Here is a 27,401-nt window from a genome sequence, read left to right on the forward strand (position 1 = left end):
TTTTTTTTTTTTTTTTAGTCTTGATTCCTCAATTAGGCAAGAGAAACGTCTGTATTTCCCAGCCGGCAATGGACGCTTCCCTCTCGTTATTACGGGTATAAACACAGAACAAATGCAACAATTACTGGGATTCCAGTAGCTTTTAGGTGAAGTGTCCCGAATTAAGAGCAAGAGCGCCGACCGTTTTAATATCACGCAAATCCCTATCCCTCGTGAAAGGGAAAGAAAGAGACCGAACGCGAAAGGACGTGTTTCATATTCCTCCGGGCACACCGAAGCCGGTATATTTCTCTCTGCCATTTCTCGCGCTCTTTCTGCGCTAATAACCACTAATAACCAATTAGCCGGAGAAAAAAAGGTTTGGGGAAAAAATAATGAGACTTGGAAGGAGGCCAGACGAGATGTTACTCCGCCATGAGGTCCTAAATTAATAACAGCGGGCCCTAGCGACAAGTTTCGCGGTGCCCACACTCAACTCTGATATTAAAATATGGGAGGCACCCTGCTGCAAAAGCACTTAACACGGTCGACGGGAGAGCAGCCGAAGTTGGGGGCGGAACGGAACGACAATTCCCGACAGCGATAATGGCGCGAACCATCTGGGAGCGGGTAGTTCTCCGCTGTAACACGGACAGCCATCACGACATCACGAGCGCCGGAGCAGTTGCACGTACTCGTAATGAGGCGGCGGGAAGCGAGGGGAACCGTAAAACATTCCACTGGGCGTGTGTGTCACGTATCTGTTCTACAGCAGCTGCCGTTTACACCGCGTTTTGCGAGGCAGTCACCAGCGCATGCTAGAGAACTCTTAACAGCATAGTGACACTGTCTGCCTTCTGAAGGAGACAAAGACGACGACGAATTTAGTACGCTGATGCATTCGTAATTTCCAAGAATGATCGCCTATCGAAGTTGGAGGCGTCCAAACGTAACATATCGAACGTGCGATAGGGAATCGATTATGGAAGTATAGTGGCGCGCGTTATGAATATGTTTCAAGTTGTCAGTACAGCAACGTCAAAAGAAAAGCGTTAGAGAAGCACTTGTAAATTCAAAGGAGACGACTTACCTTACTCGTCATCGGTGTTATTGTGTTATGACGCCCGCATCTCGTGGTCGTGCGGTAGCGTTCTCGCTTCCCACGCCCGGGTTCCCGGGTTCGATTCCCGGCGGGGTCAGGGATTTTCTCTGCCTCGTGATGGCTGGGTGTTGTGTGATGTCCTTAGGTTAGTTAGGTTTAAGTAGTTCTAAGTTCCAGGGGACTGATGACCTAAGATGTTAAGTCCCATAGTGCTCAGAGCCATTTGAACCACTTGTGTTATGACAGTCCGTATGATGTATAAGCTAGTGGGGCAATCCCATTTTTTCCGTAGCCAGGGTAAACTCTGCCTATATCGCGCAGGAATATTGGCAGAGCCGCATGCGTCGACTTTCCCCTGCAAACGCAAGTTGTGGAAGTATAGGTGCTACAACAAGTACAGTTCGTCCCTCTGTCCTGGACGCCCTTCTCTTTTTATGGTAGACTTGACAGACTTCCACAGCCGTTCAGTATTCTGGGTGTGGACACTGGCGTCATCCAAAGAGACGAACTCCACAGAGGGGTTCATGAATTCGTGGTCGAACCCTTCAGCTTTCAGAGACTCTGTGATGACTTTTGTTCCAGGCAATATGAAGTGTTTTATGAGACTCACTAAAGTCACCTTGTCTCGGGACAAAACCCTCACAACAAAACACTTGTGGCACTCTCTTTCTATCCCACCGAAACCCAAATATGATCTACTTCACTTTTAGAAGGTCGTCCTCTCTGGTTCTTTCGTTTAGCAATACGAGATTCGTCTACTTCTACTATTTTATTCGGTCCACCAATTGGCACACTGTCATTTGTCCCTACTACATAACACACTTCTCAGCAAAACCCGAAATAGTCACACACGGTATTTGCCGATAACTCAGTTTCTGATGCTGTGGCTTGCAACGTGTAGTCTTGAATCCAGCACGACACAAAATTGCGCTCGTCTGAATCGATAATTTGGAGTACTCCAACCACGTATTTTTCCTGATGCTGGTTTGCTTTGCGCAAAGTCCGCAATGAAATTGCAACGGAATCTCAGTGTCCACACTCCTTTTAAGTTTTACAGGCTTCGCAGCAGCACAGTCAACACATCCCTCCTTTCCTCGTCCGGCAGATGTCCATATTTGCGACAAAAAGTCAAACATTTGTCTATGCTGGATATGCATGGAATTAATTAGAGTTTTCCATGTCAGACAACCCGCAGAAGAAACGTGAGAAGCTGCAGACATTACACTCGCTATCAACAGAAACCGTGTGGGTTTCCCAATCAAATCGCAAATAATTACAGCGGAAATGTAATGTACACGAACTGAAGAAACAACGGAAAACTGATAAAAATGACGATCACAAATAATTGAGCATAACGCGCGCCACGAGATTTCCATAATCGATTCACTATCGAAGGTTCGATATGTATCGTTTGGATCCCTCCAACTTCGATAGGCAATCATTCTTGGAAATAATCAATGAATTACTGTAAATATCTGAAAGTGTTAGGCTACATAATGGTTAAGATAATTCTATTTTATCTTTTAAATTTTCAAATGGTCAAAAATAAGCGTACCCACCTCCGTCGCTGAAGTCTCTGACGCATACCTGTGAGGTGGTTCTCGTTTAGGTGGTAAAGTCAGTTCTGATCTTGATGGTGGAAAATCTTCACTACCACAGTCTGGCTGGGTGTGGGAAGGGAGAGGTGGTTAGTTAGTTCCTTGTTCCATAGATTATTTGGGTCAACTGAAAAATGGGATTCAACGTGCCGGCTTTGATCTGTGACGCATTTTAGTCATGGATATTAATTTATTTTCGAGCCATAGATAAAAAATCGGTTATCTTCTGTGGCTAGGTGTCATAATCGTAAATAGAAATAAATGAATGTGTTATTAAGAGAGAGATACTATGAACACTTTTGGTCGCTTTTGGTAATTTTAAATCATTTACGTATATGATTTGAATTATGCCTTTATCTGAAAGTGAGTCGTTCCAATTGCTGTTTGTTTCGCAATTGATTCGTATCTTATACTATGTAAATCAACTGAAGAACAGAATACTACAAATAGCGAAAGCAAAAACAGCGACGTACGGAACACTGGCTTCTTGTACACCAGGTGAACTGCTAAGGTTGTATCCTATTCCTCAGCTGACCATGTAGGTCATCCGCACTAAAGCATAAAAATTTTACGTTCGTCGCTTTTTTTGCCTTCGCTAGTACTCGTATTCCATTCTTCAGCTGATCTATATAGGTGAACTGAACTGCAGGACACATATTTTACGTATGTCGCTTTTTTCGCCTTCGCCAGTGTTAGTATTCTAGCATCCTATTCGTCACTAGAGAAGACGAAGAAAAGTAAAATTTGTATACAGGGTGTTACAAAAAGGTACGGCCAAATTTTCAGGAAACATTCCTCACACACAAAGAAAAAAATATGTTATGTGGACATGTGTCCGGAAACGCTTACTTTCCATGTTAGAGCTCATTTTATTACTTCTCTTCAAATCGCATTAATCATGGAATGGAAACACACAGCAACAGAACGTACCAGCGTGACTTCAAATACTTTGTTACAGGAAATGTTCAAAATGTCCTCCGTTAGCGAGGATACATGCATCCACCCTCCGTCTCATGGAATCCCTGATGCGCTGATACAGCCCTGGAGAACGGCGCATTGTATCACAGTCGTCCACAATACGAGCACGAAGAGTCTCTACATTTGGTACCGGGGTTGCGTAGACTAGAGCTTTCAAATGCCCCCATAAATGAAAGTGAAGAGGGTTGAGGTCAGGAGAGAGTGGAGGCCATGGAATTGGTCCGCCTCTACCAATCCATCGGTCACCGAATCTGTTGTTGAGAAGCGTACGAACACTTCGACTGAAATGTGCAGGAGCTCCATCGTGCATGAACCACATGTTGTGTCGTACTTGTAAAGGTACATGTTCTAGCGGCACAGGTAGAGTATCCCGTATGAAATCATGATAACGTGCTCCATTGAGCGTAGGTGGAAGAACATACTGACGAAACTAAAATGAGCTCTAACATGGAAATTAAGCGTTTCCAGACACATGTCCACATAACATCTTTTCTTTATTTGTGTGTGAGGAATGTTTCCTGAAAGTTTGGCCGTACCTTTTTGTAACACCCTGTATATGTCAACTGAGGTATTCCACGCCAATGTAAGGCATTGAGCTATGCAGGTCAACTGGAGAATACGATACTAGGCTTTCCTACCATGAAAAAAGTGATATGTGTAACATTACGTTCGAAAAATAGATGTACGAGATATGTCCACGATCTGTTTTCTCTGCACTATAATCGTTTGTTTTCAACATTCGTCTACACTTTTAAATCTTTTCAATGCATCATCTTTGGTAACTTATCACGTCATTCGTGAAAGCCGACGGGTTATATCCCATTCTTCAGTATCCCCGTTAATTTGAACGATTTTTTTTATCAAAATGATGTGAGCGAATCAGTTTACGGTGTATTTACCATGATTAGCATTATCATTAATGAACACGTTACTATTTTAGCCCTATTCGTGCAACTATGCTTTCAAACATTTTTTTTACTAACTACCAGTTTTAAAACAGAATTTCGTCAATGGAATAGAAGGAGTTGCCATGGAGAAATGATTCTAAGCCAGATTCGAAAGCCGCGCGCGGTAGCCGTGCGGTCGAAGGCGCTTTGTCACGGTCCGCGCGGCTCCCGTCGGAGGTTCGAGTCATCCCTCGGGCGTGGGTGTGTGTGTCTCTTGTCCTTAGGGTAAGATAGTTCAAGACAGGTTAAGTAGTGTGTAAGCTTAGGGACCGATGACCTCAGCAGTTTGGTCCCATAAAATCTTACCACAAATTTCCAATTTATATTTAAAACTTGCGTTGCTAACATTTTATGTTACTGTGCAAATGACCCAAAATTTTTGTTGCTGCATATTGAACTTCAGCTTAAATAGTGGGTAATAAAGGCCATTTTCCCTCTAGTGATGTAGATAAGGACGCCACTGTTCTTCTCAAATTGTGATGGATTGTTTATCACGAATTTCATTAGCGAAAATATGTATTGTGACAGTGCATCTAAAATGCCGAGCTTCAGGAAGAGGTACCTACAAGGACGCCCGTGGGTGAACTTCATATTTTGTTCTTAGTGCTCGTATTTTTGCGAACAGTAATTCTTTTGGCGTATATATGCTGACTGAAACGACTAATTAAATTTTGTACAAGGTACTAAGTGATGGTTACCCCAGAAATTTATTTCATAAGAAATTATCGAGTGGAAATATGCAAAATATGTCATGAGACTGATTCGTTTGTTTCCAAGATAAATCATTACACGAAGAGCAAAAGTAGGTGAATTTAAATGTTTGAGATGCTCAGTAATATATTCCCTTCAGTTCAACTTTTCATCAACGTGTACACACAAAACTTTGGTGCATTCCTACCCATTTACTGACTCTTGCTCGCGTGCTACATCATTTGTTGATATGACTTTATTTGTTCTACAGAACTGAATATAGCGTGCATTTTCGAAATGTAGGGGAATTCATTTTCAAAGAACCTCTATTTAATTCATTAGAAAATGTCATTTCTCGTCCCTTCTGTTGCTCTCTCTAATGGGATTTATTATAACAGTAGGTTTGTCTGCAAAAAGTACGAATTCCACTTGTTGAATATTAAGTTGGTGATTCAAAAATACACGGTGAATCACCTAAAACTTGCACTGCACATATTACGGAAATGGAAAGTGCTATTGACGTACAGTTTTCATAGAATGGATATCTAGTCAGGGGCTCGTATTGTTAGCCAAACAACAGACTGTAAAAATATTTAGGAAGCGTATTTTTTTGGACAAACATCCACTTTTGTAAATGGAACAATGCCAACGATATTAATAAAACTAAAAGTAGGGTAAATTAGAATTTTTGTGGTGTTTGTTGCAGGATTCTAGTGTAAGTCATTTACGAGATATCGTATTTTGAAAAGTTCCCACGGCGACAATTCTACAATACCTGTGGTAGCACACACTAAAGAACAACACAGGTGCATACACTAGTTATGTGGATTGTGACCAGTAATGAGATAATTAACCATCACAGGTTGTATTCAAGATGACCACCGGCAGTGGCCATACACTCTTCCAGTCTTGGTATAGAACGACTGCTGCACACAAGCTAGCATTTCAGCAGAGTTGTCAGAGAGGGCTGCAGTAATACATCATTATATATGATTGGGTGTAGTTGGTACGTCCTTGCAGACGGTGTCTTTCAGCTTTCCCCATGGAAAAATGTCTACAGGCGTCAAATCCGGGGAATGGCCGGCCAAGGTACAGATCCTCTGCGTCCAATCCAACGATTTGGGAACAGTTCATGAAGACATGCTGTGGTACTTCGTGCACTATCGGCTGGACAGTCATCATGTTGGGACCAGAGGTTGCTCTTAGTCTGCAGAGGAACGTCTTCTAGCACCTGTGGAAGATGGTCAGTTAGGAGGCTCGATACTTGTGCATGTTCAGTGTTCCCTCACTGACAAATGAGCCTATGAGCTGATGGTTCACTATCCCACACCACACGTTTACACTACGTGGACGCTGACGTTCCGCCTGATGAAGCCAATGGAGATAGTCAACAGACCAAATGCGCATGTTTCGGCAGTTTACCTGACCACGGGGGGTAAATGTGGCTTCATTCTTATTTACTTTACTTTTAGTATGTTGATGTTAATAGGTACTGTTCCATTTGAAAAAGTGTATGTCTGCACAAAAAATACACTTTATAAATATTATTATACTCCATTGATTGGCTAACAATACGAGCCCCTAACTATCAATTTGTTCTGTGAAAACTGCACATCAATAGCACTGACGATCTCCACAACATTTTCAGTACAAGTTTTAGGGGGTTCACCCTATGTAAGTAGTAGGGTTATACCCAAAATTTGTGGGACACACTTTGTGATTTACAATTTTCTACCCTTCGACACCGTTTGAATTATTCAGGATGTAGCTGTCTATGCCAAACATAGATGTAAGCGTGCGGTGGAGGAATGTTGGAGGTGGATGGAAACTGTCAGGATGTGCTGTATTAAAACTCGACCGTGATCTTCAAGTGTTTTATTGTTCCCGGCTCCAGTGGCATGTTCCTCTCTGTCTGTGTCAGAGGGTCCCACGGTACGGAGAACGCCACTTCACCGTCTGCAAAACAGCTTGGTGTGGGAAGCGCTACCTCAGCGACCCATGCAGTGTACTGCAGCGTGCCCGCCGTGTACAGCCACGGTGTTTTGAAGACGTCAGGATGCGCCGGCAGCCGACTCAGTGGCCTGCATCTCCGTTGCCTCAGCGCCATTCGCTGAGAGCCACAGGGCAGCCCACTGTGTGCTTCTTCGCGATTGTGGTTGAGATCGCGAGCGACAATAAGCGCCTGCGATCCAACAGCCAAATATGTGTCCCTCGCCTTGGGATGCCTCCAGCACGTGTTGGCAGACAACAAGACTGGCCACAGACCCAGCGTTGGCCTCAGAGGGATGAACCAGTGACCCACTATGGACTGGAACGCTGGAGCCTCATCTGCTGCTGATTGTAGCTGGTGGTGTGACAAGCCACACCATCCAGGAGAGCTGCCACACTTGAATCCTCCTCGTTAGAAAACCGGCACCAATTTATTCTCGGCTGTGCGCCTCTGATTTGCTAATGCGTTGCTCCAAGTCGTGTACTCACAACACCTAGGTTGGGCCAGTGAGCGACTTCTGCCTGTAACTTGCACTATGCAAACCGCTGTGTTTACTCTTTTCAGCGGTTCTACGGCCCTGTGGCCCCCATTCTATTTCGCAACTGCTGGTAAGCGTAACTTACTGTCAACAGACCTGTGCCTGGCTGTAACTTGTGTGCTCAGAAATAAGGCACCGAATCTAACTTTTGCCTGTGTTAAACGGTGGTGCCGCTACATTATTCCCCCCATCGGAAAGACTCAGTCCCCGGGTCGACCTGTAAATACTCTTAAACTTGTTTGGGTCGGCACGTACTTATGATATATTTACTACTACTATTAGAAAACTTAGATGTGGTCTAGTCCTCCTAAAACACATGACATGAGACAAAACGTAAAAATTCCTTACTGGATGACCACTCCACTTATGCTCGATCAACCCCTTACCAAGCCGTCTTATGCCCTCAGTATCCAATCACTGGGATTTGGATTACAGTCAGTTCCCTCTTGGAATTGGCTCTCTGCCTGATGAGAATGAAAACAACACACAAGAAAGTTAAGGCTGCGATGGCACTTGGCACAGAGGTCTTCAAAACGATCTTTACTTGTCGTTGCCTTTCCCTATATAGAGTGACATGCTGCACAAGCTGTTCGGCTGATATGCGCCCCTCTTGCTCTGAAATGAACTGGTTTATGGATCTCAGTAGACCTCATTCCAGAGTTTGATTTAACAAGGTCAGATTCTGACTTGGCCAAAGCTCTAAAGTTGCTTCTGGCCAGTACAGTTGTGGGTGTGTAACATTCAATTGCGTGACTCCTGAAATTGACACTTAAGGTTCGTCCTCTTATGTTATACGCAGTTACAATGATTAAATTTCCGCTCCCGTCGAGCTCCATATGTTTCGTTTCTGCAAATACTCCCTGCTCAAAACAACTTGCTACTACTATCAAATTTTTGTATGTGGAGAAGATCCAATGCGTTCAGACCTGTTGAAAGCTCACTTTTTGCTCCACAATGTCCCTTGGAAAGTCTATTTCTTTCCTCCTGGCTAAAAATAACTGTTCCATGCACGTTTCCGGATTGGTGCTTATCAGCCTGGCTAGACGTACCGTTACTTTCCCTCTATGGCAGCTCCGTAATTCCTCCCTTGTCATCTCGGCGTAGCAGCTGTTAACTGCCAAGATCAGCAATACCACCTTAGTTTTTACTTCTACACACTTGCTCAACGCTCCCCACTTCACTGGATACGGGTGGACCATGTAACATTGAAAGCTCACGTTTTTCCCCATAACTGGGAACTGGACCAAAATACACACTTATGCGCGGCCGGTTGTTACCTTTACTGTTGCAACATGGTAGAAAAACGGCAGATTTTTCTCTCTGGGCTCCATTATTAAATATAACCCTGACGTTAGTTCCTTCTGCGCCTTGCGCAACCCGCGTAAATATTGGTCCGGCGGTAGCAAATCGGTACTTATCTGGCCTCGCAATGCGTGATGCAGCGCTTCTCGCAGATTCGTTATCACTCCCTGTACATCCCACACACTGTCAGCTACCCCTGCAGAAGTCTAGTTAACACCACCCAGCTATCTAGGACTTCCAGACGCCCCTGTAAGGCTCTCAGGTTACGCTTTATAACGTCTTCCGACGCCTTAGCATATTCCACTACTTGGCCTGGTAATGAGCGGAGTAACCGTGTGTTATTCAGGACTTCCCCTTTCTATGTCCCTATCTGGGTTGCGTGCCAAGCTTCCGCCACTCTCCTCTCCTCTGGAAGTTGCCTCACCGCTTCCACCGTGTTGTTCAGCTTTTTTATATCGCTTTCGTCCGCAGTTCCAAAGACTGTTTTCAAAATATTCCCCCCTGCATTCAGCCACCCTTTTTTCCATCTTACCCATGGCACCCATTCCTCCAACCATCCTACCTGCTTCCGTACCGTCTCATAAGCCTCATGCAATATTTTATACTCCCTGGCTACTTTCTACAGCATTCCCTTTCCCTGTGCACATTGCCTAAGCTCTTCAAACACTTCCTCAAGCCTTCTTACTACATTCCGCATTTCCCATATGTTCCATACCAAGCTTAATGCCCAATGGTGACTTGACACCACCACATCTTTCTGTCTCGAGTGCAGCACACCTCCATCCAGTTGCTGCACTCGCAAGGCGTCCACCCCGATGATGAAGAGATGAATTACCACCAGCACCCCCCTTTTCAGTGACCTGAGGACAGGGATCACCATCACCCTTCCTCCCTCTTCAAAAAGTCTGCTGTCCAAAGCAGGCTCGAAAACACATACAACATATGAAAATACAATGCCTAATTAGTCTACTCAAACCCAACGATAGATAACAAGAAAACAAAAACTACAAATACTCTGCTACTTTCTGGATCGCAAAGCATACGGTACGTCATGCTGTACTCTAACTTCCTGGTTCTCCCTGCGCTTAACACTTCTCTCCACTCTCTCTTTCTTCCTCTTCCCTTCCTGTGATATGCTTGGAACCACATCCGGACAAACTTTAAATGGCCGCCACCACCCAATGTGTACTATTGTTGTTCTAGTTGGCAGCTGAAGCTTAACATTAACGGGGGATGTGGTTTCAACAACTTGTTATGGCCCTTGATACCTCGTGACGAACTTCTTCGTTTTCCCTTTTGGCGTATAGGGGCTCGATAGCAGTACCTATTGCCCTACTATATACTGTGGTAAACTTCCTTTCCGCTTCACTGCGTCTTCCTGCCGTTCCAAAGCCTTCGTATTCGCCTTTTGTACCTGTTTACAAACATCCCGAGTTGTCCTTGTGAATTGACGTACAGATTGACCGGTCCTTCCTTTCTGTAGCTTCTCTAAATTAAACGGTGATGGTATTTTTCGCCCGTACACTACCTCAAACGGAGATAAACCGGTATTGGTACAGATTTTTGCATTGTATGTGCATACAATATGCTTCAAATACTCGTCCCACTGACGGTGATGAGAATCCATATAAAAACTCAGCATCTTCCCGATTGTTCTGTGTACCCATTCTGTCCATCAGTTCGCCTGTGGATGCAACACACTCGTCCTCAACTTCTTTACGTTCAACAATTTACACAGTTCCTTCATTAAATCCAACGTGAAGTTGGTCCCTTGGTCAGTAATTATTGTCTCCGGTACATCAAACTTCAAAATCCAGTTGCTTATTAACACTTGCACGACCATTGATGCCTGTTGATTTGGCATATCCACCATCTCCACATACATCAAAAAATGGTCTATTATTGTCAGAACGAATCTCTCAGCTTCGCTGGCACTACTACCCTTGGCCTTAACTTCGTTTCCCTGCACAGAAGACCGTCATACATGTTAAATTGTGGCTGTGTCTCACACAATTTAGAATCGTTTTCAGCGTCCTGTAATTCTTGCCATACTGCTAGGCCATAACCTATGACTTCTACTTTTTCCACCTTTCTACTCAGTGCATCCGCATTACCGCGCTTCTTCCCAGATTTGTGCACCACCTCTTAGTCGAATTCATTAAGTCTCACAGCCCACCTTGCGAGTCTAGTGGACAGATCCTTCAGCCACAAAAACCACTTCAACGCAGCATGATCTGTCACTACCCGAAATCTTCTTCCATATAAATAACATTTAAAATATGTGATTCCATAGATTATGCTAAGAATCGCCCTCTGTGTTGTTGAGTAATTCCTCTCTGCTGCATTCAACTGCCTAGATGCATTGGCTACAGGATGTGCTTTCCCATCTATTTCCTGACTAAGAACACATCTTAATGCTTGATTTGATGCCTCGCATGCTAGAATAAATTCCTTTTCAAAATCTAGAAACACAAGAACCGGACTTGATGTTAACACTTCTTCCAGTTTGTCAAATGCTTTCTGACACTTTTCTGTCCACTCAAATTTCACACCCTTTCATAACAATCGCGTCAATGGCTGTGCTAAATCTGCAAAACCCTTCATGAACTTTCGATAGAAATTGCAAATTACGACGAATGGTTGCACTTGATTAACTGTTTTCGGCTCCCAAAAATCCCTTACAGCCTGTACCAACCTCAGATCTGTTCGCACTCCGTCGTTACTGATGATATGACCTAAATATTTCACTTCTTCCAATACAAAATGACACTTCTCCAGGCTCAACGTCAAACGAGTTGCTCTTAACCTCATAAAGACTTCCCTTAATCGCTGTCTATGCTGCTCCATACTACTTGAAAACACTATAATGTCAACCAAATAGGCAAGACACTGCCGTAGTATCAAACCCCTCAACACACTGTCTAGCAACCTCTGAAACGTTGCCGGAGCGTTTTTCAAACCAAATGACATTCTGATATACTGGTAATGGCCCCCAGGAGTAGAGAAAGCAGTTTTTGGACGATCCTCTGGAGCCACCTCTAACTGATGATAACCAGTTGTCAAATCCACCGTAGAAAAGCACTGGGACTGTCCTAAGTGATCCAATGTCTCCGATATGTTTGCAATGGGGTATGTGTCCGTTGCTGTCTTATTATTGAGGTAGCGGTAGTCACAACATAACCTGTATTTATTAGTTCCGTCCATAGATTCTTTAGGCACAACGACACTGCCCAATCCCCAGCAATTATTACTGTGCTCTATAATACTGTCCGCAAGCTGCTGATCAATGAAATCCTGCACAATTGGCTGCAAATACCTAGGTTTACGGTAAACAGGTGCTTAGTTCCCTGTTGGTATCCTATGTTGAACTAATGGAGTTGCTGGTAATGGTCCTCGCGGGAAAAACAAATCATTAAATTCTTACAACTATTTTTCCATATGCCCTTTTTCTCCTCCTTTCAAATGCTTAACTTTGTTACGCAATGCAGTTCTATCGGCAGTTAGTGGTTGATCGCTATGCCTGCCTCTCAAACACCAGTCTTCGTCATCTGGTACATCCAAATTCGCTACTAAAACTCCTTTTCCCAAGTTCGCATCTACAGCACTAAAATTATCCACATTCACGGGGACTATTCGCCCACCATTTCCGTCTTGTACGCGTACAATACTACGTTTCACAAAACAAGCTAATGGATCCAAAACATCATTATTCTCCAACAGTTCAATAACACATACCATACCCACAGGTAGATTTCACTCTACACTTACCCAAAGCGACTTCCCGGTGTCACCAGACACACACGCATGAAAATTAAACCTTAATGCTAATGTACGTGGCTCATTTGGTTTGTTCATTACGCTGAACGCCCCTCACGACAGCTCTGCATCGACAACAGTTTCCCCTAGCTGAAATAACATTCCACCAAGTTCCATAGTTCGTTATCCAAGGTCAATTTTGGCATCATGTTGATGCAAGAAACCTACTCTTAGGATCATGTCGTAACCCTCGCTTACCCATGGTATTACCTCCATGCAGGCATCAAAACGGACTTTCCCTACGTGAAAGGCAACTGGCACTGACCCCAAAGGTGTGACCTTCTTATCCCCTGCTCCAAGCAACCTATAACGTGATGAGTCTAACTCCCTTGGTCTCTTTAAACTCGTAGTAGCCACTGACACTGACACTGGACACTGTGCCCAACAAAATCTTAAACTTTTTAGTTCCTATGGATCCTACCACTGAACATTCCACCTCTGCATATGTATTTGTGGCATTGAAATTAAATGGGAGCTCCCTTAGGAGGGTCTTGGGCTCCCTCTGCCATTTAACAACTGTCCACCTCTACTAACTCTACTTCTCCATCCTCCACACAGCTGATTTCCACCCCTTGCTATACTCCTCAGTGACTGGGTACATTGCCTATGCAAATGTCCCGTACGACCACACTCATAACATTTTATATCCGCTGAAAACACTGTCTGTCTATCACGTAGCCCCTTTGCCACGTTTGTTTCCTCACATTGGAGTGCCAGCTGAATAGCTGAATATAAATCTTTCGGAGTCCCTTCACGCACTTTCCGCGTCATATGCACCGGTAACCACCTCAAAAGTAACATCAAGTGCCCTTTGCTCAGCCTCCTGTAACAGAACACCATTCGCTTCATTGCTCTGATGCAAGTTGTATGTATACTCGTTAATTTCTCTTATTCTGTCCGCAAATTTCTCTATCGTCTCCCCCTGTCTCTTCGTCATTGTACTCAACCTCTCCCTGAAGTACTGAGCGCTATTCTGTTTCTTGTACCTCTGTAAAAGCCCCTCCTTCAACTGCTTAAACTGTCCTGCCTTCCTTAAGCCCTGATAACACCTTACATATGTCTTCGCTTCACCTGTTAATCTAATCTTGGCTAAATGTAACAACTGTTCATCAGAACTGCTGAAGTTTCCAAGTCCTCAGATGCCTTCCCAGAAAACGGAATAATCAAACTGATGGCAGCAGGATCAATCTCCTACTGCGGCACCCTAGGCAAGAACGACTGATCATATGTGGTTTCCCGCTCACTCCTAGATGTTAATTCACTTCTCAACTACGTATTGTCTGCTGTCAATCGTGCTACCTTTTCCAACAAAATCTGTTCCGCTTCTGGTTTCGACACACCTTGCGTCCCTGACTCTGCGATTGTGTTGCTTCATTCCCAGTTAGTCCCATTTCAACCTATTAAATCCCACAGAAATAAAACATTTAACTACAAAAATAAACTGTTGTTGTTGCGGTCTTCAGTCCTGAGACTGGTTTGATGCAGCTCTCCATGCTACTCTATCCTGTGCAAGCTTCTTCATCTCCCAGTACCTACTGCAGCCTACATCCTTCTGAATCTGCTTAGTGTATTCATCTCTTGGTCTCCCTCTACGATTTTTACCCTCCACACTGCCCTCCAGTACTAAATTGGTGATCCCTTGATGCCTCAGAACATGTCCTACCAACCGATCCCTTCTTCTAGTCAAGTTGTGCCACAAACTTCTCTTCTCCCCAATCCTATTCAACACCTCCTCATTAGTTATGTGATCTACCCATCTAATCTTCAGCATTCTTCTGTAGCATCACATTTCGAAAGCTTCTATTCTCTACTTGTCTAAACTATTTATCGTCCATGTTTCACTTCCATACATGGCTAAACTCCATACAAATACTCTCAGAAACGACACAAATATAAACCAGCTTCCAACAAATCAGTTCAAATGGTTCAAATGGCTCTGAGAGCTATGGGACTCAACTGCTGTGGTCATAAGTCCCCTAGAACTTAGAACTACTTAAACCTAACTAACCTAAGGACATCACACACATCCATGCCCGAGGCAGGATTCGAACCTGCGACCGTAGCGGTCGTTCGGGTTCCAGACTGAAGCGCCTTTAATCGCTCGGCCACTTCGGCCGGCCTACAAATCAGTATCTCATCTTACGTTTTATGCGATGATGTAATAGGAGTAGATAAATAAAACATCATACTCAACAGAATACAAAAGTGATTAAATGCCACGAAAAAAAATCTTACTGCTTCAAAAACACTAACACTTACTCTGAAAACACAAAGAAAGGAAACGTCCAACACTCAAAAAGAAAAACTGGTCAACACTCACCACGTTTTGTGACTGTAATGCAGGCGGTATGCTTGAACGTCGTACTATACAGACGGCACCCGTTATTCTGACACCAAATGTAGCTGTCACTGCCAAATGTGGATGTTGGCGTGCGGTGGAGGAATGTTAGACGTGGATGGTAACTGTCAGGATGCGCCGTATTAAAACTCAGCCATGACTTCAAGTGTTTTGTTAGTGCCAGCTACAGTGCCACATTCCTCTCTGTCTGTGCAACAGGGTCCCGCAGTGCTGAGGACGACACTTCGCTGGCTGCAAAACAGCTGGGTGCAGAAGGGCTATCGCAGGTTCGAATCCTGCCTCGGGCATGGATGTGTGTGATGTCCTTAGGCTAGTTAGGTTTAAGTAGTTCTAAGTTCTAGGGGTCTGATGACCACAGTTGTTAAGTCCCATAGTGCTCAGAGCCATTTGAACCATTTTTTTTTGCAGAAGGGCTACCTCAGTGACCTGTGCGATGTACTGCGGCGTGCTGGCCGTGTATAGCCGCGGTGTTTTGAAGACGTCAGGATGTGCTGGCAGCCAACTCAGCGGCCTTCTTCCCCGTTGCCTGAGCGCCGATCGCTGGGAGCCGCAGGGTGGACAGCTGCATAATTCTTCGCTGTCTTGGTTAAGATGGTGGACGACAACAAGCACCTGCGATCCGACAGCCAAATCTGCGGCCCTTGTCTTGGGATGCCTCCGGCGTGTGTTGGTAGCCAACAAGGCTCTCCGCGATAACGTGTTGTCGAGTGGCCCGCCGATGGCTTCCTGCGGACCCCGCGTCGGCCTCAGAGGGTCGAACCAGCAACCTGCCGTGGACTGGAATGCTGGAGCCCCATCTGCTGCTGTCCAGGAGAGCTGCCACACTTGAATCCCCCTCGTTAGAAAACCGGCACCTATGTATACGCGGCTGTGCCCCTCTGTTTTGCTGATCCACCACTCCGAGTCATGTACTCATAACACCGAGGTTGGGCCAGTGGGCCCCTTCTGCCTGTAACTTGCGCCATGCAAACCGCTGTATTTACTCTTTTCAGCGTTCTATGGGCCTGTGGCCTCCATTCTACTTCGCAACCGCTGGTAAGCTTAACTTACTGTCAACAGTCCTGCACCTGGCTGTAACATGTGCACTGACAAGGGAACCTCCCCATCGCACCCCCCCCCCCCCCCCCCCTCAGTTAGTTCCACACAACTTCTTCCTGTTTTCTCGATTGATCTGTGTTCAGTTTTTCATGGCCTATCCACTGTGCCAACTTATAACTAAATCTGAGGGGGGTACGATGAGGAGGTTCCCTTGTGAGAAATATTGCACCGAATCTAACTTTTTCCTATCTTAAATGGTGATGCCGCTTCAAGTACAATCTTGTGCATTCTGTTTGTTAAGTATCACTCAAACCAATTCTGCTTAGGGCCATCAATTCCATAAATTTAAAAGTTTTCTGAGAGAGTAACATGATCTACCTAATCAAACACCTTGGAAAGATAATAAAAAACCAACTAGCGATATATTATTATTTAAGACCTCACTATTTGATGAGTGAATACAGACTATAAATCGTATTCATTCGAGCAACCCTTCTGGAACCGAAACTGTGATATGCTAAGTAAATTGTTTTCTCTTAAGGGCAGAATGCTCTTGAGTACACTAATTTTTCGAAAATTTTGGAAAAAAAGATCTCAGTAAGATAACTGAATGATAACTGTTGAAGTCTACCTTATGAAGAGGTTTGACAATTGCGTATTTTAACCAGTCTGGAAAAATCCTATGTGGCGGTAAGGCGTGAAGTTCCAGATCAGCAGTATTTGCACCACTATCTTGGATTAAATTCCAAACCTCTCTGACGTGTCTCATGAATGACGCCATACAACAAGGTTGATGGTGATCTGTCCATTGGATGGGGATGAGAAGTCAGCGGTTCACTTGGTGTAAATCGAATGGATGGAGTAGCTACATCCTGTTACTGGATTTCACCATCTCCCCTCCCTTCATCCATAAGAACACAAAAGCAACACTACACTGTTCACGCACTCATCATAGCCATCCACACGGTACAAACACACACTTTTCACTTCCTTATAGGCCGGACTCCTAGTCCCTTAATGATGATAATTACTGGAAGGAAACTAATTGCAAAAGAGAAACCAGCTTATGAATCTAATGAGAAGGCGAGGAGGAATGTTATCAGATGCACGGGAAAACGGAAGACAATCTTGCATTAATATTCTGTCTGATTCAGGCATGGCTCAAAAGAGGTGTGGAATATTATATTCCTCCACCATAGGTACTATTTGGGCGGGCTGAGGACTCCATTGGTTTTGAAACTATCGACAAGAGGCAGTGAAGCTGCACACACAATCATACTTCAGATGTGAAGTACAGTCCCGTATTACGTAAGGAAACTCGCGTAACAGTAATATCTAAACTCGAGTGATGTCTGAGGGCGATGTACTCCCATGGTCAATCGCATCTTGATTACTATGCTTCACACTTGATTTTACGAGGACAAATTAAAGATTATTCAAAGAAAATGAAAATGAGTCCGATCGGGACGCAAGTTTTATCAGAATACGATAATGCAGAAAACACAGCACGTAATTACACAAATGAGAGACTACTGCCAAGTGCATATGGCCACCTCCCTCGCGAACGGAGCTAAGTACTCGTCCACATTTTTCTCTCGTAAAGTAACTAAATCAATTCTCTGAAATGAGATATTAAGACCCCCGTACGTCCTAGAAAGATATTGCAATGAGATTTCCCTACCCAAATACACTGAAGAGCTAAAGAAACTGATACACCTGCCTAATATAGCGCAGTGGCCCAGCGCCCACGCAGAAGTGCCGCAACACAACGTGACATGGACTCGACTAATGTCTGAAGTAGTGCTGGAGGGAATTGAAACCATGAATCTTGCAGGGCTGTCCATAAATCCGTAAGAGTACGAGGAGGTGGAGATTTCTTTTGAACAGCACGTTGCAAGGCATCCCAGATATGCTCAACAGTATTCATGTTTGCGGAGTGTGGTGGCTAGCGTAAGTGTTTAAACTCAGAAGAGTGTTCCTGGAGCCACTCTGTAGCAATTCTGGACGTGTGGGGTGTTGCATTGTCCTTAGGAACACACAATGAACCTGAATGGATGCAGGTGATCGGACAGGATGCTTACGTACGTCTAACCTGTCACAGTCGCGTCTAAACGTAACAGGGGCCCCACATCACTCCAACTCCACACGCCCCACACCATTGCAGAGCCTCCACCAGCTAGAACAGTCCCCTGTTGACATGCAATGTCCATGGGGTCATGAGGTTGTCTCCATCCTCTCGATACAATTTGAAATGAGACTCGTCCGATCAGGCAACATGTTTCCAGTCAGCAACAGCCCAATGTCGGTTTTCACGATTCCAGGCGAGGCGTAAAACTTTGCGTCGTGCGGTCATCAAGGGTACACGAGTGGGCTCCTAAAGTCTACATTGATGATGTTTCGTTGAATGGTTCGCATGCGACACTTGTTGATGGCCCAGCATTAAAATCTGCAGCAATATTCGGAAAGGTTGCACTTCTGTCACGTTGAACGATTCGCTTCAGTCGTCGTTGATCCCGTTCTTGCAGGATCTTTTTCAGGCCCCGGCAATGTCGGAGATCATCATTTTACTGAATTCATGATGTTCACGGCACACTCCTGAAATGGTCGTATGGGAAAACCCCCACTTCATCGCTACCTTGGAGATGCTGCGTCCCATCGCTTGTGCGCCGACAATAACACCATGTTCAAACTCACTTAAATCTTGATAACCTGCCATTTTAGCAGCAGTAACCGATCTACCAACTGTGCCAGACACTTGTTGTCTTATATAGGCGCTGTCTACCACAGCGCCGGATTCTGTCTGTTTACATATCTCTGTATCTGAATATGCATGCCTATGCCAGTTTCTTTCACGCTTCAGTGTAACACTTGAGTACACTAATCGAAGTACATCATATGAATCTATTATCCATTTCAGCTTCAGGATGAGGAATCCTCTTGGTCCTCTTGTTAAGATGGCCAGTGGATGCGTTAAACTTCGTAGAGCGCGTTTATTTATTTTAGTAACCTACCATTACCAGAAAGCAGAAACGCTCTGATTTTTGAATACGGAGAATGCTTAGTAGACTCATCTGGTTCTGGAAAAAGCTAACAGATCAGATACTACAGCGTGGACTACTCAACAACATCTTTGCTTCCCACACCAGTCGATTTCAGATACGCAAGCTCACAGAGATTAACTAATCACAATCTCTGTGTGGGACTGGACAGAAGGGGAAAAGGGAGCTTGTAGACAAACGAAATAAATATGCTCTCACACAACGCGCATTCCTTCGACGAGACGCAGGGGCTTAAAAAAAAATCATCTGTGGTATCTACCCATATGTATTCTTCTTCGATTAGTGTACTCAAGTGTTACACTGAAGCGTGAAAGAAACTGGCATAGGCATGCATATTCAGATACAGAGATATGTAAACAGACAGAATCCGGCGCTGTGGTAGACAGCGCCAATATAAGACAACAAGTGTCTCGCACAGTTGGTAGATCGGTTAGGTCTAGGGCCTGTTCCGGTCTCACAGTTTCTTCATTGGTCTTCCCACACTTCTCTTGACCCATGGTGTATAATCCATTGCTAGTTTAGGAAGTCTTCGTGACGACATACGAAGCACATGTTCTCTCCATTTTTCTTTGTATTGGGTTTCCCTTTAGGTCTTTGACTAGATCCATTACTGTTCCCTTATTACTTCGTTTCTAATTTTGCCTTCCCTAGTACAGCCATTCACATAACTTACAAATTCCATTTCTGATGCTTGCTGTTGGCGTAAATCCTTACATTCCAACGTCCAAATTTCCGCCACATACGATACATTGGGAACTGACGTACCTTTATAAAATGTCAGTTGAATCTCTTCTCTTATTTTGCCCTTAAGCATTCTCATTATTTTGCCACATATAAGCTGGTAAGTAGTTGTCTGTTTCTGTATGCCTCTATCATGATCATATGAGACGTAACATACTAAATACTTGAAATGGGCCACCTGTTCTGCCGGTTTATTATTGAGGACTATGTTTGTTCTTACTGGATGAAGACCTAAAAAGACGATGTTTTCAGTTATATATAGACTCAGATTGTAGCTTCCAGTTATTTATTTTATGTAATGGCATTTGTAATTTATTTTCGGTGTCTTGTATGATAACTTGATTACTTGAAAATAGCATTGTTCTAATATGTTTACTCCTCCCAATAATTATGCCTTATGATATTTTATTCTTTTCCATGCTTTGATAAAGTCATCTTGGCAGATATTAAATAATGTTAGTGACCCCTTATTTCACTCGCTGATTTGTTTGCGTTTCAGGTGTTATCACTTTACCCGTGTCAGTTCTAATTCTGGTGCTCATTTACGGGTATTCTGCGACGTGGTTCAAATGTTAGGGCGTTTATATGTGAATATTAATCATTCATTAATGCAGGTGAGCTTCTACAGCCGCCTTTCACCTTGACTAGGACGGCGATGCAGTGTTCCTACATCTTCCACCTACGCTCATCCCCTGAGTATGGGACTTCTTTGGCTCAAAAATTGGCAAACACAGCACATAATTGAGACGTGATGCTACTACCGTGCAACACTGCCTGTAGCCTTCCTAATGGTCTGAACTCGCAGAGGAAGAGTATCAACAAGTTTCTTCAGGTATTCCACTTCCGGCTGCCTACAAACAGACAAGGGCCTTCACCACTGGACAAATACATTTGTGCATTTCTTCTGACTAGGCTGAATGTAATCTGGCTTCTATTCTAAGCCATGGTTTGTGATGTCTCTAGTTTTTATATCAATTTTATACACTGTGTTTTCTAAAGAGCGTGCAAAATTTTAACCGGACGTAGAGGATGCTCCACTGAACAATTTGAGATAGGAAACCTGGGGTCGGAGAAGTCAACTTAAGGAAATAACAAGAATAAAATAATATTACTGTGTACCTTTTTAATAATATTTGTCACACTTAACTGCAAACACCATCACTGACACAATGAACGTGCCATTTGTACTGTACCTTACAAAATGTACTGAAATTGACGGCCATCAACCTCATTGCGAGAATGATATTGGCGAACAAGATCTACAATTCTGCAAATAGTTCCATCTCTGTATCCACTGGGATCTCATACACAAGTGACTTTAGATACCTCCGCAGGCAATAATCAAGGGGATTCTGGTCAGGTGACCTCGCAGGCCATGGAATAGGACGTCCCCTTCCAATCTAGCGACCAGGAAATACAGCTTTGAGATGGTTGCGGACATCGACACTGAAGTGAGGCGCTGCACCGTCATTTTGTATCCACAAACTCTCACGAACAGCTAAGGGTACGTTCTCCAACAACTCAGGTAGAACCCTTTGCACGAACCACAAGTACAGGCGGCCATTCAGACAGCCAGGTAGAAGATATGGCCCAATGAGAATGTCGCCTACAAGGCCGGTTCAGATATTCACAGCAAAACGTTGTTGATGCTGTGATTCTACTACAGCGTGAGAGTTTCCTTCATCCTACAAATGGCTATTCCTGATATTCGAAATAATCAAAAGAGGCCTCTTCAGGAAACAGCACGATTTGAAGGAAATCTGGTCGATCAATCCACTGTAGGAGCAGTCACTGACACAGTGCGACCCTTGGTGCAAAGACAGTCACAACCATTGCAACACGTTCCAGCACCTCCTCTTCAAAATCGGGTGTGCGAGTGGTCCTCGTGTTGCCAGGTCCCTCGTTTCTTCTTTCCAATGAACCAGTCTCCCGCTTTCTTAGATCGAGAGAAATAAACACCTGTCCTGACGGATGACGCCTGTTAGAGAATCGTTCCCTGTACGCCCTTTCAGCAGCAAGAGCATTGCAACGTACTTTCCCATACACAAGGTGCATGGCAGTTAGTTCTGCGAAACTGCACCGATACAGCTTCGTCTTATTGTACTGTACGTCTCTGAACAGCACTGGGTAATGAATGGGTCTGTCGTTGATTCATAGTACCTTCTGTCGTGGAACAATGTAAACACGATTCAGCAGAGCCACCTTATGGAGAAGTAAAGTAAACAAAGCCTGCATCATGACTTCCTAGAAATCAGCCTTGCCGTCCTTGTTTCCTTACAGGAAATAAAGAATGTACATGTAAATAAACAGCACAGTACGTGTAAGCTTGTACACATGTTAGTTGTAAATAAAGTGGAAAAAGGTATCGCTACACAAAGCAGTAGACAAACTTGCTTCCACATTTCCTTGAGCTGGCTTCTCCGATTCCAGGTTCATTACCTCAAATTGGTCAGTGGAACATTCTCTATGTCCTGTTAGATTTTTTACGCGCTCTTATGGAAACACGCCGTATATGATAAGAGCCGCTCGGCTCCAGCTAATGTAAATTACGAATATGTGATGTAATAAGGCCCACTGCTTCTGAAGAATATATTTTTAGAAACATCGAGACCTAGTTCAAGGGCTAAATAAACCTTTCATTTGCAACTAGTTGGCCGATTTTTTTCAACCTCTTCAAACTTATACAGTTGCTGAATCGCAGCCGTGTTTAAGATTTTGAAATAGATATCCTGTTTTACGTTCACGGTAGCGTGAGCGAGTGGGTCCAAGTCATAGTACGAAAAACGCACCCAAAACATCGCAGAATCACGTCCGGCCTGGACAATGCCATACAGACACTTCTCCTTGGGTCGTCGGTGGACTCGACTGCGTGCGTAATTTGAAAGGAGGCGAAATCACCCTACCATGCTGCACACCTCCAGTCAGCTACTGTCCAGCTTCTGACGAAGCCATTTCTGTGTTCTTTAGCCCACTGAAGGCGAGCAGCGTTTAAACAATGGAATTTTGTGACGCGTCTCACACCGGATGTCTGCTGAATGTAATTCCTGTCGTGGTGTTGGCTCGGACTTATTTTTAATAAGCCGAAGTATGTCTGTATCTGGAAGAGACCATCATGCTTGACGAATTCTGTGTCTCATGTCATCACCTGAACTTGCCACCACGTTGCGGAAAGAAAGCCACAAGATTTCCTTGAAAACCATGCCGAGATGACTGGAAAAGTTTTCAACGTCAATGGTTTTCCTAAACTGCATGAAGCGTGGTAATTTGTTACGTTTTTGGAGTTTCTGTATTTTTGTTCACCTTCGGTACGTGATCAGTTTTTTTAATGAGAAACTGTGTGAAACAGAGTATTTTGATCTCCATCTTCGACTAAGTTTGCTCAGTCATTTCAAAAATTGTTTCTGAAAAGTGCCAAAAACCTGCGGTAAACTGCTTTCAATATCAGGCTTCGTGGGATCTAAAAATTTGTGAACACTCAGAATGTAAAACTTCCTGGCAGATTAAAACTGTGTGCCGGACCGAGACTCGAACTCGGGACCTTTGCCTTTCGCGGGCAAGTGCTCTACCAACTGAGCTACCCAAGCACGGCTGACGCCACGTCCTCACAGCTTTACTTCTGCCAGTACCTCAGAATGTATACTCACGAGCCGCCACTGCACGTAAGTTGTCGAAATATGGCGGAAATAATTCGACAATAGGCATTCTGCAGATCCGGAAACTTGAGACTGATCAATGTTGCAGAGAAAGGCTGAAAGGTCAAAGGACTCACTGGCTCGAATTAACACGTGATCGAACATAACTAAAAGCGACGCATCACACCTTTGACATATCAGTGGCGTTCGCATTTTTTTCGTACAGTGTGTCATCTCTCGGCGAAGATAATAATGTACTGTTACAATGACGCCATTTCACGTCTGTTTCACAGGGCGTAATTCTTTGACATCGTCAGGGAAGTCAGACCGAGGCTACAGCCCCAGTGCCGTCGAGTGTGTCACGTAAGGTTTCCATGCAGTTATGAGAGACGGGAAACGTTCAGTTCAAGGGTGGCCTTGAATCAATCTCACCAGCTGTATAGGTTGAATAGCTAATAGATGGTGCAAGAGAAGCAGTTCAGTGTAGGACCTGGCCATAGAAGTGCGGAGAGCGACCTGGTCACTTTGACTTGGCAACATCGAGCTTCTGTCATTTCTGAATTGAGTAAAGTTCTCTCTGGAACCAACATTTCAGTCTGTTTGGCAAAATGATTTTTGAATTAAATGTGGCTGAAAGGAATTTACAGGAGTACCGCGAGAAGAGCTAGTGATGGTGGAATCCCACAGTAGGAACTAATCCCGCCGGCCGTTGTAGCCGAGCGGTTCTAGGCGCTTCAGTCTGGAACAGTGCGACCGCTACGGTCGCAGGTTCGAATCCTGCCTCGAGCATGGATGTGTGTGATGTCCTTAGGTTAGTTAGGTTTAAGTAGTTCTAAGTTCTAGGGGACTGATGACCTAAGAAGTTAAGTCCCATAGCGGTCAGAGCCATTTGAACCATTTTTTTGAACTCATCCCGTCTGATGAGCTTGCGGAACTTCCCATTTTCGCTGGTTGTTCAAGGAGTTACATTAACGGCGTGGTGGAAGGTTCAAATGGTTCAAATGGCTCTGAGCACTATGCTACTTCACTTCTGAGGTCATCAGTCGCCTAGAACTTAGAACTAATTAAACCTAACTAAACTAAGGACATCACACACATCCACGCCCGAGGCAGGATTCAAACCTGCGACGGTAGCGGTCGCCCGGATCCAGACTGTAGCGCCTAGAACCGCACGGCTACTCCGGCCGGCTCCGTGGTGGAAGAAAATGGAAATAAAAAGAATATAATGGGATATATTTGGCCCCACAATATTTTGATTTAATTTCTGGCTTCAGGTGCTGTACATGTATGAACAACAACCGGTTTTGAATTTGCAGCCTGCTGCGTAAATGGTCTATTTAAATTCTTGAGATACAACATCAGATTAATTAAGTAACAAATGTGTTCTCGTATTTTTTGCATGAATATAACTGAAGCTGTCTGAGAATGAGAGGAAAGAGCTGAGTGGAAGCGGCTACCCCCACCCCTCTGTATTCTCACTGGTGGCACAACAGCTGACCAATGAAGCAGAGGTTTCACTGAGCCACCCTCCTGCATAAGCTTCAATTTTTAATGATTTTGTCACCGTCTCATGGAAGCATGCTCCTCTGCAGAGTAGTATCTAAAACTTCAGCATGATCAAGAGCGGAAGACAGCACGTAAAAGTTTACGAAACATATAATTACTTTCTGAAACTAACAACAACGCTCTTTAAGAAAGAAATGAAAAGAAGACACAGAATATCTCCCACAACTATAAAGTGGTTGACTGCGGACATTACCTACCGGTGACACCTTTACTTTCTAGTAACGATTATTTTAATCCAATTTTGGTCATCAGTCTTTTGACTGGTTTGATGTTGCCCTCCACGACTTCCTCGCCTGTGCCAACATCTTCGTCACAGAGTAGCAAATACACCTAACGCCCTCGATTATTGTTGAATATATTGGATGTCTATGTTCCCATGGACCTCTGTTGGCAGTCAATCCTAATCCTGAGGAAATGCTGCGTGGGAGTTCAGATGACTCCTTCATGATAGCAAATGGACAGCTTGCAGAATGAGATTTTCACTCTGCAGCGGAGTGTGCGCTGATATGAAACTTCCTGGCAGATTAAAACTGTGTGTCGGACCGAGACTCGAACTCGGGACCTTTGCCTTTTGCGGGCAAGAACTCTGCCAGCTGAGCACGACACACGCCCCGTCGTCACAGCTTTACTTCTGCCGCGAGGTCGGGGTGTGAGTCGTGCCTGGGTAGCTCAGTTGGCAGAGTACTTGCCCGCGAAAGGCAGAGGTCCCGAGTTCGAGTCTCGGTCCAGCACACAGTTTTAACCTGCCAGGAAGTTTCATATCAGCGCACTCTCCTCTGCAGAGTGAAAACCTCACTCTGGAAACATCCCCTAGGGTGTGGCTAAGCCATGTCTCCGCAATATCCTTTCTTTCAGGAGTGCTAGTTCTGCCAGGTTCGCAGGAGAGCTTCTGTAAAGTTTGGAAGGTAGGAGACTTGGTTCTGACAGAAGTAAAGCTGTGAGGACGGGGTGTGAGTCGTGCTTGGGTAGCTGAGTCCAGTAGAGCACTTGCCCGCGAAAGGCAAAGGTCCCGAGTTCGAGTCTCGGTCGGGCACACAGTTTTAACCTGCCAGGAAGTTTCGTATCAGCGCACACTCCGCTGCAGAGTGAAAATCTCATTCTGGAAACATCCCCTAGGTTGTGGCTAAGCCATGTCTCCGCAATATCCTTTCTTTCAGGAGTGCTAGTTCTGCAAGGTTCGCAGGAGAGCTTCTGTAAAGTTTGGAAGGTAGGAGACTTGGTGCTGACAGAAGTAAAGCTGTGAGTACCGGGCATGAGTCGTGCTTCGGTATCTCAGTTGGTAGAGCACTTGCCCGCGAAAGGCAAAGGTCCCGAGTTCGAGTCTCGGTCGGGCACACAGTTTTAATCTGCCAGGAAGTTTCATATCAGCGCACACTCCGCTGCAGAGTGAAAATCTCATTCTGGAAACATCCCCCAGGCTGTGGCTAAGCCATGTCTCCGCAATATCCTTTCTTTCAGGAGTGCTAGTTCTGCAAGGTTCGCAGGAGAGCTTGTGTAAAGTTTGGAAGGTAGGAGACTTAGTGCTGACAGAAGTAAAGCTGTGAGTACCGGGCGTGAGTCGTGCTTCGGTAGCTCAGTTGGTAGAGCACTTGCCCGCGAAAGGCAAAGGTCCCGAGTTCGAGTCTCGGTCCAGCACACAGATTTAATCTACCACGAAGTTTCAAATGGACAGCTGTTTATCTTCTGTATTCGTTTTACGCTTACTCTTTAAAACCACATTCAGAGACGAAATTTGCCAATGCGTGGGGCAGCGTGACGTACAAGGGCTTTAGAAGCCACGAAGAGCAACTGCATCTCTGGAAAGCTACATAGTGTGCACTCACAGTACCTCATCTCTCTTGGAGTGGTAGTAGCCAGAATACACATTGATATAATCACCATTGCATTCAGCAAGTGAACATTATCCCTATGAGCCCTCACTTTCATAAGCGTAAGTAAAAAAAAAAATGGCTCTGAGCACTATGGGACTTAACTTCTGAGGTCATCAGTCCCCCAGAACTTAGAACTACTTAAACCTGACTAACCTATGGACATCACACACATCCATGCCCGAGGCAGGATTCGAA

Source organism: Schistocerca americana, chromosome 6 (genome assembly GCF_021461395.2).
Source record: "Schistocerca americana isolate TAMUIC-IGC-003095 chromosome 6, iqSchAmer2.1, whole genome shotgun sequence".
NCBI classification, from domain to species: domain Eukaryota; kingdom Metazoa; phylum Arthropoda; class Insecta; order Orthoptera; family Acrididae; genus Schistocerca; species Schistocerca americana.